The sequence below is a fragment of the Panthera uncia genome, chromosome B4, assembly GCF_023721935.1.
Source record: "Panthera uncia isolate 11264 chromosome B4, Puncia_PCG_1.0, whole genome shotgun sequence".
Lineage (NCBI taxonomy): Eukaryota > Metazoa > Chordata > Mammalia > Carnivora > Felidae > Panthera > Panthera uncia.
In genome coordinates, this window is record NC_064809.1 from 58,635,151 (window position 1) to 58,656,293 (window position 21,143).

General features: G+C 38.5%; 1 protein-coding gene across 4 annotated transcripts in view; it reads left to right on the plus strand.

The window, feature by feature from the left end:
• Positions 1 to 21,143, plus strand: part of MED21 (mediator complex subunit 21) — a 120,980-nt gene that overhangs the window by 21,518 nt on the left and 78,319 nt on the right. For all 4 annotated transcript variants that reach the window (XR_007456975.1, XR_007456976.1, XR_007456977.1 and 1 more), the window contains exon 5: positions 5,376 to 5,495. The gene's annotated coding sequence lies outside the window, so the exon portion shown is untranslated. The remainder of the gene's footprint in view (positions 1 to 5,375; positions 5,496 to 21,143) is intronic.

Sequence of the window (21,143 nt, forward strand, 5' to 3'; positions counted from 1 at the left end):
GAGGTGTCATTGACTCTAGTTTATATGGTAGCTGGGACATGAGGTGTGGGTATATACTGGACAGATGTGGATGGGGATGGCATGTGTCTTGCAAAGCAGACATTCTGCATCATTTTCCAGGGAGTAGGTAGAGCTGGCCTTCAATAGGGAGGAGTAGGCCCCTTGTGTGCAGACCCAGAAGAATCTGAGGATTTAAGATTTTCGAGTGCTTTGACCACAAAGTCCCCATTCCAAATCTTAGGGTCGTTCCTTCCCCATCAATACCCTGATTTGCCTGAGTCAAGAATCAAGTAAGAAATCAATTCTTATCTTTTTCTGCCTTTAGAATATAAGAGCTGAGTGTCCACTACCAAGGAAGCCTTCTGGCTTTCAAGCTTTGCCTTATATTGGTAATTAATACCTTTAGCCTTTCATTTTTTCTCTCAATGCATTGATTGACAGCACTTAGCAACAACCATCATATTCCAGTTCTTCTTTCTTCTTCTTCTTCTTCTTTTATTATTTTTTTTACAAATTTATTCAGGCACAATTGATGATAATAAACTGTACTTGGGGAGGATGATAAGTGTTCACATACACATACACTCATAAAACCATTATCCAAGTCAAGATAAGATTTCCATTAGCCCCAGAAGTTTCCTCCTGCATCTTTTCAATCTATCCCTCCTTCCACCTCTATCCTCAGGTAACTTTTGATCTGTTTTTAGTCACTATAGATTAGTGCGTATTTTCTAGAAGTTTATATAAATGGAATCATACAGTATGTACTCTTTTTTCTCTGGTTTCTTTCATTCGGTATAATGATTTTGAGATTGCACAGGTTGCTGAGTTTATCAGTAATCCATTCTTTTTTACTGTTGAATAGTATTCCATTTAATGGATATATACCAAATGTGTTTATTCTCTCACCTGCTGATGAATATTTGGGCTGTTTCTAGGTTTGGGTTTTTATGAACACAGCTGCTATATACAAATCTTTGTATGGACATGTTTATTTATTTATTTAAATTTATTTTTAATGTTTATTTTATTGAGAGAAAGAGACAGACAGACAGACAGGCAAACCATGAGTGGGGGAAGGGCAGAGAGAGAGAGAGGGAGACACAGAATCCAAAGTAGACTCCAAGCTCTGAGCTGTCAGAGCCGGATGTGGGGCTCAACTCATGAACTGCAAGATCATGACCTGAGCCGAGGTGGGATGCTTAACCGACTGAGCCACGCAGGCAACCCTGTATAACATGTTTTTATTTTTCTTGAATAAATATCTAGGAATGGAATGGCTGGAGTATTTGTTAGGTATATATCTAACTTCTTAAGAAGCTGCCAAACTATTTTTCAAGGCAATGTATGAGAGTTCCAGTTGTTCCACACCGTCACCAACACTTAGCAAAGTCTTTTAACTTTAGCTATTCTAGTAGATGTATGGTAGTAATAACTCCCAAAAGTTTCCTCATGCCCCTTCAAAATTCCTTCCTTCATCGCCTCCCTGTTACTATTTCCTGTGCCCAGGCAACCACTAATCTGTTTTCTGTCACTATAGATTAGTTTGTATTTTCTATAGTTTTATCTAAATGGAATCATACAGTATGTATTTTGGATAGTTTCTTTCACTTAGCATGATTATTTTGAGATACATCCGTGTTGCAGCATGTATCAACAGTTCATTCCTTTTTACTGCTGCATCTTATTCTATTGTATGGATATACCACAGTTTACCAATTCTTCTGTCGATGGACATTTAGATTTTTTTCCAATTTTTGTCCAACACAAATAGTGCTATGAACATTTATGTACAAGTGGTTGTATGGACATATGCTTTCATTTCTCTTGGGTAAATACCTAGGATTACAATGGATGGATCATTTAACAAGGGTATATTTAACTTTTTAAAACAATCTGCAAAACTGCTTTCAAAGTGGTTGTGTGGAAATAAGAATGAGAAACAAAATAAACACACGGAAAACCACATTTAATCTATCATTGGAACATTTAACAATGAGTAAAAATATGTATCTGCATTTTCAAAGAAACTCCTCTATATAAGACATTTGTATACATTAAGACATTGCGCAAACGTGTAAGACATTTTGATAATAGATGTTTGAAAATATTTATATCATTATAGGATTCTTTTTTTGCCAAAAAATGATTTATGTCATCTATAAAATAATGCTACCTAAACACTTAAAATATCTCTAAAACAAAACTATTCAGTCTATTTTTAAATCTTCCAAAAGGTTCCTTTTGGACCCAGTTGTTTCAAATATGACATTAACAAACTTAATGTTTGCAAGAACAACTTATTGATATCTGGGGAGATAAATCTACTACACAAATGTAAAAATATTTTTATAATAGGTTGAGGGACTGATTTAGTAAATGTAGCTAACCCTTCAATTTGACTCATAATTCTTTGAGTCAAAATTTGTAACCGGAACTTCATATCACTTTATCCCACAGTACCAAACCAAATTTTACAGAAACAAAGCTATTCAGTTACATTTCTACTAAAATCTCTTTGGTGAAGGCAAAGAAGTGTTTTATTTACAATAAAATAAAACATTTAAGAACAGTGTTTAATTTGTATCTCATCCTTTCAAAATATCTATCTTTGGAGGTGTGACCTATAATGTCTAAAATGTATTACTATGGTACTATCTATGTACTTTATAAAGAAATAAATATGCTTATACCAGGGATATCAGCTCATTATTGCTTGGATGGGGTGTCCAATTAAAAAGTTTGCGGATCATAAGAGCACCTGGATGGCTCAGTCGGTTAAGCGTCCGACTTCAGCTCAGGTCATGATATCACAGTCATGGGTTCGAGCCTCGCATCGGGCTCTGTGCTGACAGCTCAGAGCCTGGGGCCTGCTTCGGATTCTGTGTCTCCCTCTCTCTCCCTCTCCCGCTCATGCTCTGTCTCTCTGTCTCTCTCTCTTTCTCTCTCAAAAAAATAAACATTAAAAAAAGTAAAATAAAAAGTTTGGGGATCACAGACCTATGTGATGATGAAACAACCCATATACTTAAGTAAATATCAGGTCATCTCAATGGCAACGTTTAGTCAAATTATTTTTCTAGGACAGTCCTCCTCTCAAGACAAAAACCTAGAAAGTGGTATTTTTAATCCAGGAGTTAATCTACTATATTATTATTAGAGAACAGTTTTTAAAGTGTGACCCACGGACCCCTGGGTCTGCAAAGTCGAAACTGTTTTCATAATAATGCTGACATTACTTGCTTTTCCACTCTATTGGCATTTGTACTGACGGGCAAAAGAAATGGTGGATAAAACTGCCGGAGCCTTAGCATGAATCAACTGGTCATGATGTTGTTTACTGTCTTACACTCACAGGAACACAAATAAGCCTATTTCATGTAAGAATGCCCTTCATGAAGCAGTAAAAATTAATTTCATTAAATCTTGACCCTCAAACGTTTATCTTTTTATTATTCTGTAGGACAAAAAATCTCAAAGCGCACATACAACACTTCTGCCACATATCCAAGTACTAAGGTTGTATCGAGGAAAAAGAACTTGTGCAATTTTTTTGACTTGTGAGCTCTACTAGCTGCTTTTTCCAGGGAACAGCACTTACTGATGACCGAGAGACAAACGATGGTTTTTCAGACTTAGGTAACTGGAGAGAGTGTCTCAAAAATGAATCAAGTAATCCTGTCACTTCAAGGAACACAACTGACAGCATTTGTTACCAATGATAAAATCTGGATTTTCCAGTGAAAATCCAGAAAGAATTCTGGAAAGCTTGTATCTTCCCCATGCGCTTGACAGCCTCCCAATACTTAAATATTTTTCTGATGTCTTTCTGATGAGATCAGTGGTGATTTAACAATTGTGACTTTTAAGTTTCTCAGGATTAACAGAAACCCATGGGGGAGGGGAAGGAAAAAAAAAAAAAAAAAGAGGTTAGAGTGGGAGAGAGCCAAAGCATAAGAGACTGTTAAAAACTGAGAACAAACTGAGGGTTGATGGGGGGTGGGAGGGAGGGGAGGGTGGGTGATAGGTATTGAGGAGGGCACCTTTTGGGATGAGCACTGGGTGTTGTATGGAAACCAATTTGACAATAAATTTCATATATTGAAAAAAATAAAAAATAAAAAAAATAAACTTGAAAACAAAAACAAAAACAAAAAACAATTGTGACTTTTAAAAGACTGTTTAATGAAATGTGTTAATATATGGAAGATCCGAGTAGCTCAGCAAACCAAATTTCCCCCAAATGGCCAAAGTTTGATGTTACAAAATAATCTGTGGGTAAAATATCATTTGAAATGCAATGGATTTTAAAGTAATGCGGTTAACAAAGTTCATTGATAATGATTTTGGATTCCACATGCAAACTGACTTTTAATAAACTGCCACTTATTGATTCTTAGTACAGTATCAAAGAAGAATATCCATAATTATCTGAAAAGACAATTAAAATACTCTTCCTTGTTCAAATTGCATATCCAGATTTTCTTCACATATTTCAATCAAAATGGCATACCAGAATAGTTTGAATGCAGAAACAGCTATGACAATCCAGATTTCAAAATCTTTCTGTTCTAATTATTTTTTTGTCTTGGAAAATATGGTTAATTTCCATAAAATCTCTATTCATATTTACATATGAGTTTATTATTTTTATTGCATAATAAATCCATACTTTACCAATTTCTCAGTTTTAATGGATATAATCTACATGACCAAGAGTTCTTTGGAATCCTCAGTAATATATTTTTTTAAATTCTTCTTAATGTTTATTTATATTTTGAGAGAGAGACAGAGCATGAGTGGGGGAGGGACAGAAAGAGTGAAGACACAGAATCCGAAGCAAGCTCTAGGCTCTGAGCTATCCACACTGAGCCCCATGCGGGGCATGTACCCACAAACCATGAGATCATGACCTGAGCCGAAGTCGGATGCTTAATGGACTGAGCCAGCCAGATGCCCCCTAAATCCCCAATAATTTTTCAGAGCATAAAGGAGACTTGTGACCCAAAAGTGTGAGAACTGCAGTCTCCAAAGAAAGATAAGACAGCATGCTTTCCTTTAGTTTGCTATGATTGGTTAAGGGTAGAGGTAAAAAGAGAAAATGCTCACATCAGATAGTGATGGGATAGATAACACAATTAGTGGTTACATTTTTCTTTTTACCCTCTTCTCTTGTAGTTGAGGTCTGTTATGGCTTGCTATTTTCTGACAATATGGATAAACATTCTAAGTCACATAGCCCTGCTGTGGGTGAAAGTGAAGCATTTCCTTATCAGTTATACACACTATTTATATTCATCATGTTTATGGTTTCAGACCCAGAACTGGCTAAAATTGGAAAATTCATCTTACATTACAATTTTCTTTTTCCACAGCTAAAAACTTAAGAAAATACCTAGATACCATGGTCATATCTATGATGTTGAAGTTATGGTTCCCAACCCACAATGAAGAAATTGCTTATTGAAAACAAGTGCTTTCCAAAGAAAGATCCAGTAAGAGACTGAATATGTACTTTAATTTTAGTAGTGAGTTAAGCTTAACCCTGACATAGTATGCCCTTTCAGATGATGGCTTATTGTCCATGCTTCAGCAAATAATGTAAAACAGTACAGTAAATTTCTATCCTTCCTCAGAGCCCTGCTGGGAGAGATTTCTCCCTAACCCTGGCTGAGGCTCTCTATATTTATAAGAGGGATTAAATTTAATTCCCTTGATTTGTCCTTAGTATTTCTAACAATGGTTGATACATAGGAATTCAGACTTTTTCAGATTTGAGATGCAAGTTCAATGTCAGCCTTTTTTTCAGTTTGGCTAAATCAAAACAAAGGGATAGTTGCCAGCTAAAGCATACCATGCAGAATGCAGGACTTATATGGTGACTGAGCATTGAATTTTACTCCCACGATTTTGCTGGAAATTAGATGCAGCCACTGAAACTATCAGAAGCATGGGCTTTAGGTTCAATAGGCCTAAGTTGAGTTTAGGAAAGGTAGAATCTTACTAGGTAGTTTCCTGATTATTGCTGCAAGAACTTCCTGGTTGAAAGACCTTTGAAAAACTCTTTACTATTTGGAAGACACGAGACATAATGATTTGGAGCCTAGGCTCCAGTCTAGACATAATCCCTAGCCTAGGGATTTTGAACCCTGGCTATATCGCTTACAAGCCATGTGACCTTGATTAAGTTACATTGCTACTCTGTGTCTCAGATACTATCTCTATAAAATAAGAATAATGACCTACCTTACAGAATGATGTGGTTGATATGAATAATAAATGTAGCGTTTATATTGACACTCAAAATTCTTATGAAGTCTTTTTTTGTTCGTTTAAGAAAAATGTAGGCTTTGTATCACCAGTTACATTAATCATTTTTATTTACCTTCTAGAAAAAAGGATAGGAGTGTCTGAGGTACACCTTTCCTTTGAAGTGCTCTGAAGGGATAAACTGGTTTCAGCTTGTTGACTCTTATTACAGTGCTAAAATGTGTATAGTCTTTCATCAGTGCATATTTGAGAACCAAAACTTTTACACTTAGGAGTGTTGGTTCATTGGTGAAATGTTAGTTTCTCTTAATGAACTTCACCAAGGACATGTAATTCAGTATCCTTACTTATAAATCTGATCTTTAAGATCCATGCTCAAAAAAATAAAATAAAATCTTATGACCCAGCAATTCCACTACTAAGTATTTATCTGAAGGATAAAAAAATGCTGATTTGAAGGGGACACATGCACCCCTATGTTTATAGCAGCACTATCAACAATAGCCAAATAAAGGAAAGAGACCAAATGTCCACTGATTGATGAGTGGATCTAGAAGATGTGGTGTACATATACAATAAAATATTACTTGGCCATCAAAAAGAATGAAATCTTGCCATTTGCAACGATGTGGATGGAAGTAGAGGGTATTAATGCTAAGTGAAGTAGTTCAGTCAGAGAGAGACAAATATCATATAATTTCACTCATATATGGAATTTAAAAAACAAAACAGATGAACAGAGGGAAGGGAAGACAGAATAAAATAAGATAAAAACAGAGAGGGAGGCAAACCATAGGAGACTCTTAAATACAGAGAACAAATGGAGGGTTGCTGGGGGGAGGTGAGTTGGGGAATGGGCGAGATGGGTGATGGACATTAAGGAGGGTACTTGCTGGGATGAGTACCGGATGTTATATGTAAGTGGATGAATCACTGGGTTCTGCTCCTGAAACCAATACTACACTGTATGTTAACTAACTTGAATTTAAATGAATAAATTAAAAATATATATATTAAATCTTACTCTTTCCTCATTTTTAATTTCTTCCCATTTTCTCCTCACATTATGTGTTTTTCAGAACATCTCCCTTTTCCTTCTTAGTCTCTTACACACATATGCAAACACACATATTGACACACATACTTACACTCAGATAATACCACATTGATACCCATTGGGTGCATGTTCCCAAACATTTATATGAACTGTCCAAAATAGGCAAATCTATAGAGCCAGAAAGTAGATTGATTAGTGGTCGCCTAGGGCAGGAGGATATGGCGATTGGAAGGTGATGGCTGAGGGGTATAGGATTTCTTTTTGAGGTAATGAAGATGTAAGATTGATTGTAGTGATAGATGCACATCTTTTTGAATATACTAACAGCCACTAAATTGTATACTTTTAGTAGGTCAATTGCATAGTATATAAATTGTTATCTCAATGAAGCTGTTTTAAAAAAAGCTAACAGAAGGGAAAAAATGGAATAATAATAGTATGATACAAGACAAGGCAAGAAAGGAGAAATAAAACAATAAAAACCGATGGACAAATAAAAAAACAGTGGAAACAGTGTACAGTTAAATCTGAGCATTTCAATAATTATGTTAATTTGTACTGGAGACTCTCTCTGAAAAAACATATATGGAAATGCAGTGGGCCAAGAATGTAGAAGTCAATCATGGAGGTGAAAGACTGGAAATTAAAACTATCATATATCAAGAATAACTTTATTTATTTTAATTATATATATATATAAACATGTATTCATTTTGAGAGACAGAGTGTGAGTGGGGGAGGGGCAGAGAGAGAGGGGGACACAGAATCCAAAGCAAGCTCCAGGCCCTGAGCTGTCAGCACAGAGCCCGACATGGGGCTGGAACCCATGGACCATGAGACCACGACCCCAACCGAAGCCAGATGCCCAACAGACCGAGCCACCTAGGCATCCCTCAGGAATGACTTTAAAGCTAAAATAAGACAGTGTAATATTGGGTTAAGTAGGCAAATTGTTGAATTTAGAATAGATCTATGTATATATAGTCACATGGTTTACAATCAAGAGCCCATTGCAATTCATTCAGTAGGGGAAAGGATGGTCATTTCAATAAATGGTGCCAGATCCACTGGATATCTATATAGAAAAAATTAGCTCTCATCTCTACCTAAAATATGACTTTGAAATGATCAAAGACCTGAATGTGTCCCAAATAAAGCTTTTCAAGAAAATATAAGAAAATATCCTCACGACTTTGGTGTAGACAAAAATCCCTTAAACAGGACAGGACAGAAAATATACTGTCCATAATAGAGAAGATTAACAAGTTATATTTCATTAAAGTGAAGAATTTCTATTTATCAAAATATGGAATCAAGTGGAAATATAAACGATAGACTGGGAAAAGATATTTCCAGTACATGTATCTGACAAAGGACTCATGCTAGATTATATAAAAACTCCCACGATGATTTAAAAAAAAAAAAACAAAAAAACCTCCAATATTTGAAAATTAGCAGAAATTTATACCTCACAGAAAGAAGGTAGTCACATAGCCAGTAAGTGTAAAGGCTATCATCATGCTTAAATATCAAGAAAGCAAATATAAACTATAATGAAATACCAAGGATGAAATACCAGAATGTCAACACCAAGGTTTGGTGAGAATGTGAAACAAATGGAACTCTCATATATTGCTGAATGGAATGCAAATTTGTACAACCACTTTGAAAATTCTTTTGGCAGTATTTATTAAAGGCAAACATTGTGATCCAGCAGTTTCACTTTTGAGTATGAGCCAACAGACAAGAGTGCTTATAACCATCAAAAGATGTGTATAATAAGAATGTTCATAGAAGCATTATTTGTAATAGCTCCAACCTGGTAAGAACTCAAATGTCCGTTGTGAGTTGAATGGATGAATAAATTGTGAATGAATGGTAAAGTGGTACAATAATAATAATACGCCAATAAAAATGAACAAACTACTATATCCATTAAATGGATGAAACTCACATATAAAATACTGAAAGAAGCCAGAGATAAAGGAATATGTACTATATAATATCTATATGAAATTCAAAACAAGCAGAACTGGGGCGCCTGGGTGGCTCAGTCGGTTGGGCGGCCGACTTCGGCTCAGGTTATGATCTCGCGGTCCGTGGGTTCGAGCCCCGGGTCGGGCTCTGTGCTGACCATGCAGAGCCTGGAGCCTGTTTCGGATTCTGTGTCTCCCTCTCTCTCTGACCCTCCCCCGTTCATGCTCTGTCTCTCTCTGTCTCAAAAATAAATAAACGTTAAAAAAAAAAAAAAAAACAAGCAGAACTAATCTGTGATAGAGTTCAGAATGCTCATTATTTTTAATGGAGTATTTACCGTGGCATGAGGAAGCCTTCTGGGATGCTGGAAATGTTCTAAATCTTAAGTTGATACGTATAAGAATGGGTTGTACTTTTGGGGTGAGCACTGGGTGTTGTATGGAAATCAATTTGACAATAAATTTCATATAGAAAAAAGAATGGGTTGTATGTATATATATGCATGTATATATACATATTTATATAAACATCAAGCTGTACATTTAAGATTACACTTACAAGTATATTAATAATATATTAATCTTATATAAGATTAAACATGCACTTAACTGTATGTGAGTTATCTCAAAAGTAAATGAATAAGTTGGTTGAGAGTTGTATCTGATTCAGTAAACAGAATGATGGTGAACAAAACAAACTTGACATATGATCTTATAGGTATCAATAAGAATTCTTTGGTGAAACATGAGAATGCAATATGGGATTTAAGTAATTATTGGGTCAGAAGTACACATAAAAAAATGTAAGGAATAAACAGCATCAACAAAGTATTTACAGAAAAAAGCAACAACTAGAAAATGGAAGAAGAAAGGTAGAGAGGATTTGGGCTGTTTGCATTTTCTAAACTATGTCAGGCGGAATACTATAGTCATAAAAGCTGTTATGCTTTCTGGGAGGAAAATCCCATGTGTGTATCTTTCTGTGTCTACTCATAACAATAGAAACAACTCTAGGCGTTTCCAACCTTTAGCCTTGAACGCAGAGAATTGTTTGCACAAGTGTTAGAGGGGCTGCAGGGGCAGAGGGGAAAGGATGCTACCCGGATAACAAGAACCACAGAACCACGGGAAGCTGCCAACCCCTAAGGTCAGAGGAGCGAAAGGGAAAGAGGTGCTGCCCAGCTCCCCTGAGTGCTGTGCTGCTGAGGCTTTTGGAGCACCGCTGTCCCCGCCGCTGTGCTGGAATCACTGCAGCCGCTACTTTGCAGGAAGCCAGGAGTCCCACTGGTGGTTCAGGATCCCGGAAGCCACGGTCCGCCTGTACTGATAGACTTGCTGCGGCTGCCGCTGAGCTGGTAATTGTCCCCTGCCACTGTTGCCACAACTGAGCCACCATTACAGTGATCTGCAGCTGGCTGGAATGGCTTGCCACTGCGGCCGCCCACGCCAGGGCAGAAGAAGGAAAGTAAGGGGTCCTCTCATCCTCCTGCTTTCTAAGCTCTGGCCAGGACCTCCAGGGCCACCCCTAATCAGAAACCAGCTGATGAGAGAGTCTGGGAAATGTGGTGTCTAGGTTCCCAGCCCCTGAGATACAGAAAGGAGGATGGTGTGGAGTTGAGCCAACAAACAATTATAACAATACTCTGATAACAATGGTTGAAGCTGACTTATAATTAAATCCATTTCTTTACAGAATTTCCCAAAACCTTTAATATGTTACTGTGCTTTGACATTTTTCAAAAGGGAATTAAGGTTTGCAGTGCTTCTCAATTTTACATGACTAAAGACCTTAGTCTGTCCCCCCCCCCCCCGCCCCCCGCCCCAGAACATATTTTTCACATCTCAAACGAGGACCTCAGACTAGGATGAAAAACAGGGACAAACAAAAATGCTATTGTTGTTGGAGTATAACGAGGACATAGGAAGGTAGACTACATAAAAGATGCTTTCCTGGGGCGCCTGGGTGGCGCAGTCGGTTAAGTGTCCGACTTCAGCCAGGTCACAATCCCGCGGTCCGTGAGTTCAAGCCCCGCGTCAGGCTCTGGGCTGATGGCTCGGAGCCTGGAGCCTGTTTCCGATTCTGTGTCTCCCTCTCTCTCTGCCCCTCCCCCGTTCATGCTCTGTCTCTCTCTGTCCCCCCCCAAAAAATAAAAAAAAATAAAATGTTGAAAAAAAAATTAAAAAAAAAAAAAAAAGATGCTTTCCTAATGCAAACACTGCAGAGGGACGAATTAGAGTGGTAAGTAACAGTACAAATATACCAACATTCTGGGTGGGGTGCCTGGGTGGCTCAGTCGGTTAAGCGTCAGACTCTTGATAGCGGCTCAGGTCATGATCTCACGGATCTTGGGTTTGAGTCCCATGTCCAGCTCTGTGCTGACAGCAGGGATCCTGCTTGGGACTCTCTCTCTATCTCTCTCTCTCTCTCTCCCTCCCTGCTCTCTCTCTCAAAAATAAAGAAACATTTTTAAAAAATATACCAACATTCTGAAAATTGTACTCAAGGAATAGCACTGACAAATCCTTACCTTTCTTGGATATTGTTCTATAGGTCATTTATTGTTTTGGTCCCCCAGTACATGGACATCTTTTTTGGTGGGGAGAATCACAAGGAAGAAATAAGGAATGGAGGGCTCTGATTCATAACATGGAAGCTGAAAGGGAACGATAGTCTTTCTGGTTAACAGTTAATTCTAGTAATGTCAGCGTAGTCACTTTATCTACAAAGGTGCCGTGAATTCCAGGGATGAGGGTAAGTGTCCAGAGGTGGCAGGTGCCAGCAGCACAGCTGTGACTCTCCAGCAGGGTCAGTGCCAGAAGAGGATTCTACACAGATGACTCTTTTCGCAGGATCTTGGCTGTGCTTTGTCCACCTCCATTTCTGCCCACGTCTGTCTTTCTACCCTTCTTGCCTACTGTGTGACCTTTAACCCTTGCAAGAATTCTTTTTCTCCTTAACTGGATTAGATGTATTTTCTCTGTTTGTAGCCAAGAACTCTGAAATATTCTTTAAAAGCAGAGAAAATCAAAGGGAAAACTAATATTCTAACTTGTTTCTAACAAGCAAGAAAGGAAAGATTGGTTATGTGGGAGGAAGTTATATGAAATAATTGCATTCTATAAGAATTGATAGGTTTAGAAAAACAGGTTTACAAAGATTCAAAGAAACACCATATGTAAAGGGTAAAAAAAAAGAAAATTCAAAACTAATAATTGCATAAAAGTGAGTAATTAAAAAAAAGTAGGAGAGACGTATAAAGGGATGGCTGGGATAAGGTGCTCCCTAAAGTACAAGAACAAGTAGAAGAATAAAAAGAAGGGACCCTGTCCCAGTAAATGTATCTGTAAGAAGAATGTAGGTATTGGGGCACCTGGGTGGCTCAGTTCATCAAGTATCAGACTTTGGCTTAGGTCATGATTTCACGGTTCGTGAGTTCGAGCCCTGCATCGGGCTCTTTGCTGTCAGCACGGAGCCTGTTTTGGATCCTCTGACCCCTTCTCCCATTGCCCCTCTCCCCTCTCTCAAAAATAAACAGACATTAAAAAATTTAAAAAGAAAGAATGTAGGTATTATGTTCCCCACCAGGACCCCATCTTTGGGGCCAATGTACTTCTTTCCAAGCAGCTGGGAATACTGGCTGCTTTGGTTCACAGGTGTATCCCTCATTTGAAATTGCCCTGGGCTGCAGGGGACTGACGGGACCCAAGTTTACAGCCCTCCCAGGTGTGGCTGATGCAGGAATAAAAAACAAAACAAAACAAAACACCTTGCTCCAGTTTGGAATAATTCTAAGAACCAGTCCAGCTCCAGAGCAGCCTGTAGAATCCTGAGGCTTCAGTTATGACCACTTCTCTCACTGCCTAATCCTTCTTTCTTTACCTCCTTACAGCTGTATCTCCTGAGATCACTGTTCAGCAACAACCTGTATGAAAATCCTCAGAAACTATTTCCAGAAAACCCAATCCAAGGCAGAGATTAAAGTCCAGAATAAGAATTAGTTTGTGAATATTCTTAATAAAAATAGACTTTTAAGTCATGATCTGAACAAGAACAAGTGAAAGATAGGCCAGATCCTGGGAAGGACAATATAATGTTAGATTAAGGCAGAACTTGTGGACGACATGATCATTATGGTCCCTACCATATGTAGAACTTTATGACTATCAGTTTACGCAATTTCTACTTTCCCTCTGGCTTCTCTAGCAAGAAGGATTGTCTTTGATCTGTAAATTGAAAAACAATCAGCCTACAAAGAAAGCTCAATCCGATTAAGGCAGGTAAGATACGGGGTTCCTGGGTGGCTCAGTAGGTTAAGTGCCAACTTTGGCTCAGGTCATGATCTCACGGTTCGTGGGTTTAAGCCTTGTGCTGGGCTCTGTACTGACAACTCAGAGCCTGGAGCCTGCTTCGGATTCTGTGTCTCCCTCTTTCTCTACCACACCCCCTGCTCACACTCTGTGATAAAATAAAAAACATTTTTAAAAAATGAAAAAAAAAAGACAAGATAACAAGATGACCCCATTGTATTTTTATTTATTTATTTTATTTATTTATTTTTTAACGTTTATTTATTTTTGAGACAGAGAGAGACAGAGCATGAATGGGGGAGGGGCAGAGAGAGAGGGAGACACAGAATGGGAAGCAGGCTCCAGGCTCTGAGCCATCAGCCCAGAGCCCGACGCAGGGCTTGAACTCACGGACCGTGAGATCGTGACCTGAGCTGAAGTCAGATGCTTAACCGACTGAGCCACCCAGGTGCCCCTCAACCCATTGTATTTTTAAATGAAATCATTAACTTAAAAAAAGATACATGCTCACTGTAAGAAAGTGAGCCAGAGTTGTCATCAGCTCTGTCATGTGAAGAAATCCTTTCTGGAGTAGGATAGAATGAAGCCGAGAAGCTGAAAAAATTAGAGATAGGGACTAAGAGAGAGTCCTGGAGACTCAAGTTCATTAGATTACAGCTCCATCCCTGCCCTTTTCAATTACATGAACAAATAAGTCCACTGTTTTTGCTTAATTGAGTTCCAGTTGGTTTTTTTTTTCTTTTTAGTAAAAAGGACTGAAAAATAATAAGTTCATAGATGAGGATTTTGGTGCTCACTCACTTAAGTTATAAGAAGTAAACAGCAGATTCAGGCATCTCAGCCACACACCTATTTCTTTCCTCTTTCCTCTATTGATGAGTAGTTCTCGATCTCTCTACTGTCTGCAGAAACGTACCAGCGGCCTGTAGGAGAATCCCCTATGTAGATTTTATTATTGCTTCTAGTCATTTGCTTCTCTCCCACTAAGAAGAACATAACATCTTTGTAGTGCTTCACTATGAGAGAATATGCACATCAGATGTCACTCTTCCCGTGGGACATCAAATCACACAGCTGCCCAGGAACAGCTTAAATGCTGACAAGTTCCATCTGGGGCAGGTGCAGGAATCACTCTTAGAGTCTTGTTCCCCACAGGAGTCAATCTCTTGTAACGACTTCAGAAACAGAGCTTCTAAGTCACCACAAAGTCACGCCCAGTGAAATAGTCACCACACTTAGGGAAGCTGGACACTAGACAGCCGCCAGCAGGTATCTATAGGGCATTTACAGTTCCTCCCAGCACAGATGCAACTTCTCAGAGATCATTTTTATCATGAGCGATGTTGCTGAGCAATACTGTTAATACAGTGGTCTAATCTGGAGCTCCAGGGGAACAGAGCTAGTGAGTTGAATAAAGGTCAAATTCTTAAGCAGCAGGGAAAACATTTTGTTAACTGTTTACCCGAATTGCCACACCTGAGAGCAGGTTTGATCCTATGCCTTGCTCCGACCAGCAGAATGTAAGTGGGCTGACTTTCGCCCTTTCCAAGCAGCAGCCTTACCAGCCATTGCATGGTTCCACTTTTACCCTCTTCACTCTGCCAAGAGACAAGGATGGGGCAACACCTTTGGCCCACGTCCCCAGATGAAGGAGACATTTGGAGCACAGCCATGGAACAGAGCAGCAGCTGCCAGAAAACCTCCAAGATAGGTAAAGATTTATTGTTGTAAGCCATTGCTAATTGAAGAGCTGTTTGTTACTGCAGAGTGACCTATGTGTGATGAATATATCCCCTTTATTTTTCGTTTTTAAAATTGTAATTCCGCATGGTTAACACAGTGTTATATTAGTTTCAGGTGTACAGTATAGTGCTTCAACAGTTTTATATATTACTCTCTGCTCATCAGATAAGTGTACTCTTAATCCCCTACACCCATTTCACCCATCCCCCCTCCCCTCTGGTGACCATCTGTTCTCTATGTTTTGTTGTCATTGTTCTCCATATTTAAGAGTGTATTTTTTGGTTTGTCTCTTTCCCTCCCTTTGTTTGTTTTCTTTCTTAGAGTCTACATATGAGTGAATCATATGGTAGTTGTCTTTCTGTGTCTTATTGTGCATAGCATCACACTCTCTAGATCCAACCATGTTGTTGCAAACGGCAGATTTCATTCTTCAAGGCTGAATAATATTCCATGACACACACATACACACCACCTCTTCTTTATCCATCCATTTGTGATGGACACTTGGGCTGCTTCCATAATTTGGCTCTTGTAAATAACATTTCAATAAGCATAGGAGTGCATATATCTTTTCAAATTAGTGTTTTCTTTTTTTCTTTTTTTCTTTTTTATGGGGGGGGGGTAAATACCCCATGGAATGTATTCCCTTTAAAAAGATGTAGGGTGGGAGGCAAACCATAAGAGACTCTTAAATACTGAGAACAAACTGAGGGTGGATGGGGGGTGGAGGGGAGAGGGGAAAGTGGGAGATGGGCATTGAGGAGGGCATCTGTTGGGATGAGCACTGGGTGTTGTATGGAAACCAATTTGACAATAAATTATATTTAATCTAAAAAATAAAAAAATAAAATAAAAACATATAGGGTGGGTTTTATCACTCTCCAACCAGGAGTCCCTGAGAAAGGCCTGTCAACTAAGCCAGCTAGTTCTTTCTTGCATTATAGCTTTAATTATGATAATAATTTAAGAGGCTGATGGAAAGTTTCCCCCTTTTTTGTGTACTTTGGCTGTTAGGACAGTTCATGTAATGCCTGAAGGACACCATACTGTAGATTGTGAAGGTTTATTACTCTAATTCATCTTCCTCTTTGTAGCAGACAGGGTCCAGCCAAGAGACAGAAACTAACCAAAGTTATTTGACAGAAAGAATTTAATAGAAAGTACTGACAACTAGTATAAAATTGTCAACTTGGTAACTATAAAGGTAAAAAGGAATCTAACGTATCACTGTGGTAGCAATTGCAATAAACTGTTAATTACCTCGGGGTTGAGGGAACAAAGTCAAGAGGTTGCAATTACTAAAACATAGACACTTGGAGGAGAGGCCCTGTGGAGCAGAAACCCAGTCCTGTGAAGAGGCAGGTGCTGCTCAGGTGGCGAGTTTGGAAGAGGTGCCTCATGGAGCTGGGACTGACCTCTGAGTTAGGGTCTGGTGCCTGGCGTCCCCGAGAGGGCACGGTTCAACCAGCTCTGCTAATGTTGCGAAAACCGCAAACTAGATCTAATTTCCTCTTGGTGAGGAAGCGTTCATCCAGCAAGAACCACAGCAAACAGGAAGCACACAACAAGGAACAAGTCTCTTCCTCCTCCAGCCTTTCAGTCTCCCTCCAGCGCCCCCTGTTGTCGGAGCCTAGCAAAGACCCCGCCGGCAAAGCTGAAACGGGGTTTGTAGAGCCCCAGCAAACCACACTGTGAGGCGTGCGCAGGGACACACCTGGCTAACAGGATGAGTGTGAGTCCAACCTGTGCTCTCCTCGCCAAGCGCTAAGCCCCTGCGTGGGCCCGTGTCATCTTTTCTAATTTGCACACAGGGGCCATGGAAGCTAGTGCACACACAGATTCAAACGTTAGCAACCAGTCTTCTATCTTCTAACTGACCGTGAAAAGAATGTATTTTTATCGTAGGGTTCCAGGCAAACTTGCATGCAACTTTTTACAGTCCTACATAGCCCTCCCTTGAATACTGTCAAAGATTTGTGCAGATTTGTTTGAAGTGGGTTCCCTTTTCTTCCACCCTTTCTCACCATGTGTATATACTGCTTTTGATAGGCGATGTGGCTTTGGTTCCCTCCGTTCTCTTATGCTGGACTCTAGCTGTGCATCCAGAAAGAGGCTTTTCTGCATCCATAGTCTCCTTATATTTTTTCTCCTGTTGTCTTTTCACTGGAGTGTGTGTGTGTGTGGGGGGGGGGTGGTGAGCCATTTTGCTCTTGTCCTTTCTCTTATAGTCAGTCTTCTTATATCCTGTCAATGGTTTGATATTTTTATTAACAATTTAAGGCTTAGATGAAATTACTTTCAAATTCATTGATGACACAAAAGTGGGGGGGGGGTGGCTAGCTAAAATGACAGATAATCAAACCAGGATTCCTAGTGATTTCTGTAGATTGAAATGCTGTGTTAATAGCAAAAAGATGAAATTTGTGAGTTAGAGGAAAACCGTAATAGAATTTAGTAGAAATAGGGTAAAATAATTGAAATAAAGACAAACCTCTGTATATTTTTTAACCTGGTGCCAATACTACTCCTTTGACAGCTTTAGAAAGGAATCATACCATTTCTGTAATAGGCACACAGTGGCTACTCCATAAATGTTTATACAATTTATATTTGACAAAAGATGGAAATAGATCATTAATTGTAGTGAGGGGGAAATGCTGTCATTTTCCTTAACCACTTTATGAAAATTTTGAGGAAATATGGTGAATTGTATATGAATAGATGTAGACATGTGGCAAAATATTAATAGAAATTATCTCTGGCTCAGGGCTGGTCATTTTTCATTTTATTTTACTACTGAAAAACTATCTCTTCCCTACTGTTCATGTGTTAACTTTGTAATAAGAGTAAACTGAAAAAAAGCAACAGATAAAAATAACCAAATGGAAAGTGACCAAATATATTTGGAGTTTTAGGAATTTTTTTAAAAAGTTTACTTATTTATTTTGGAAGAGAGAGAGAGAGAGGGACAGGGAGAGAAGGAGAGAGAGAATCCCAAGCAGGCTCTGCTCTGACAAAGCCTGGGGCTTGAACTCATGAACTTGAGCTGAAATCAAGAGTTGGATGTTCAACTGACTGAGCCACCCAGGCACCCACAGAAAGGTTTGATATAAGACATATCTTCTTTACAATGATTCAAAATAAATAACAAAGCAACAATTGGAAATAAAAATTATCTAACATGCTCCATTAAATGAAACATAAGCGAGGAGTAGTTTGATCTAGAGTTACAGATTTCTGAAGGGGAGCTAAAAAGAATAAATTAGGACTCTATAAAAGCAATATTTATGGAAGATATTTCAAATAATATTCCATGAAACATCTTTGTTTATATGGAAAATATTTCAAAAGGGTAATTCACATGACAGAGAAGCAAAATGGTGGGAAAATGCTGGGTTCTTTTTCCACTCTTTTTTCTCACTTAAATAATTTATGGAAATACCCGGGGGCGGGAACAGACCTCTAAAATATATGTTTAGATGAGCAATGATAAGTATTTCTTATCAGATGTGAAGGAATACTTTTTGGTGGGGAAAGGGTCAAGATGAAATTTTGTTCTGCTCACCTTAGAATTAATAGATAGGCTGTTTGTGTGACTTACCACAATGTTACTATGAAAAGAGATTAAATCTTGGGTTATAGGTCCAGCCAATTTTGGTTCTTGATGTGTTGTTTGTTTCCTCAGAAGCTTTACCTGTTCCTCCAGTCTAGGTGAGGATCCTATTGTTTGCACTCTCTAGGATTGTGTTCTTTTTTTTTCCCCTTAGAACATGAACCTCAGTTCATAATTATACCTCCATTAGTGTGATTATCTGACTAATATCTGAATGTCTCATTTGAGCATCAGCTCCGTCAGAACAGAAGCTGTGTCTACTTGTGTTCACTGTGGCATCTGAGAACCAAACTAAGTGCCTAAAACATAGTAAGCACTCAAATGTTTACTGAATAAATAAATAAATGCATAAATGAACAATCGTTCACATAAGTAATTAGAATGGATTCCTGGGAGTGGCAGACAGGAGGAGGCAGGAGGAAAGTTGGAGTCAACTTTTTAGGCACTATAAAAAATATTTTAAAGATATTTCTTGTAGATTTAGCAGCAGGAGATAAAGAGCCAATAAATTTGAGGATAACAATATATTCGAATGAATATGAAAAACTCTTAGCTTTCCAGAAAAATCTGATAAATTTCTTATATAGATTGAAGAAGTTTAAAACTTTCTATTTTGAGCTTTAAGTATTTTTCTATCTGCTTTATTGAGTAAAATATTTTCCTAACTTACTATCACTGGTTAACAAACTGTCTTTACTATACTATAAGCTTTGAAATAGAAAGGCTTATTGAAACTTTCAGTAAATAGAGAAATTAGATAATAAGAGAAAGAGGCTTTGCTTTAATTTTTTTAAATTTATTTTTATTTATGTTTTGAGAGAGCAAGCACATATGCAAGTAGGGAAAGGGCAAAGGGAGGGGGAGGGAGAGAATCCACACTCAGCATGGAGCCCATTGTGGGGCTTGATCTCAGAACCCACCTTGAGATCATGAGCTGAGTTGCAGTCAAAAGTTGGATGCTTAACTGACTGAGCCACCCAGGCACCCCTGCCTTAATTTTTTAAAAAATTCTTTGTAGTTTTCTGTGCTTTCTTTATTGATTCTTTAAAAAAAAATTTTTTTTAACGTTTATTTATTTTTGAGAGAGAGAGAGAGAGACAGAGTGTGAGCAGAGGAGGGTCAGAATCTGAAGCAGGCTCCAGGCTCTGAGCTGTCAGCACAGAGCCCGACATCGGCTGGAACCCACAAACTGTGAGATTGCTATCTGAGCGGAAGTCAGATGTTTACCGACTGAAGTACCCAGGCACCCCTCTTTATTGATTCTTGATAGATTTTTTAAAATTTTATTTTTAAGTAATCTATACCCAATGTGCAGCTCGAAACTATAGCTTAAGATCAAGAGTTGCATGTTCCACCAACTGAGCCTGCCAGGTGCCCCTTGGTAGATTTTCTAAGTAAGAGTTTTGACATTTTTTATACTTTATTCAATACTTCTAAATTAAAAAAAAAAGTACTCCTAGTCCCACCATCTTATAGCTTTGGGGGAAAATACTATAAGATTTCCACTGCAGATGAAAATTTTTATTCACTCTGGAAAACTGGGTCATCTTCTTTTCAGAAATTGTCTTTTCTTCCTAAATCTGAGAACATATTCGAGGGAAGAAGTAAGGTAGAAAGTTTTCAACAGTCCAGTGGGAAATTCCCCAGGGGGACAAAAGAAGTAAGATAGCTAGAGAGGTTAGTTGCAGAGTTAGCAAGGTTGGAATAACTTTCTGGTGTTTTAAAAAGGTGTGCGAATTAGGTAGGGGTGGCTGGGTGGCTCAGTTGGCTTAGTGTCCAACTCTTAATTTCAGCTCAGGTCATGATCTCATGGTTCATGAGTTTGGGCCCCGCATCGGGTTCTGCACTGACCATGTGGAGCTTGTGTGGGATTCTCTCTCTCTCCCCCATACCTCGTGCTCCCTCCCTCTCTCTCTCTCGCTCTCTCTCTTCCCCTCTCAAAATAAATAAATACACTTTAAAAAAATGTGTGTGAATTAGTGGGTTGATTCAGTGAGGCACAAATTGGTTTCACAGTTTTGTCAAAGAACAAAAATCAACTCATATTCCTTAAGTCCAACTTCCCTCAAATTAAAATATATTGACTTATAAGTTCCCCAAGGTACTGATTTATTGTGACTTTTAGGTTTTAGGTTCTCGGTGTGAGAGAGAAAGACAATCCCTATGTGGGTAAAGA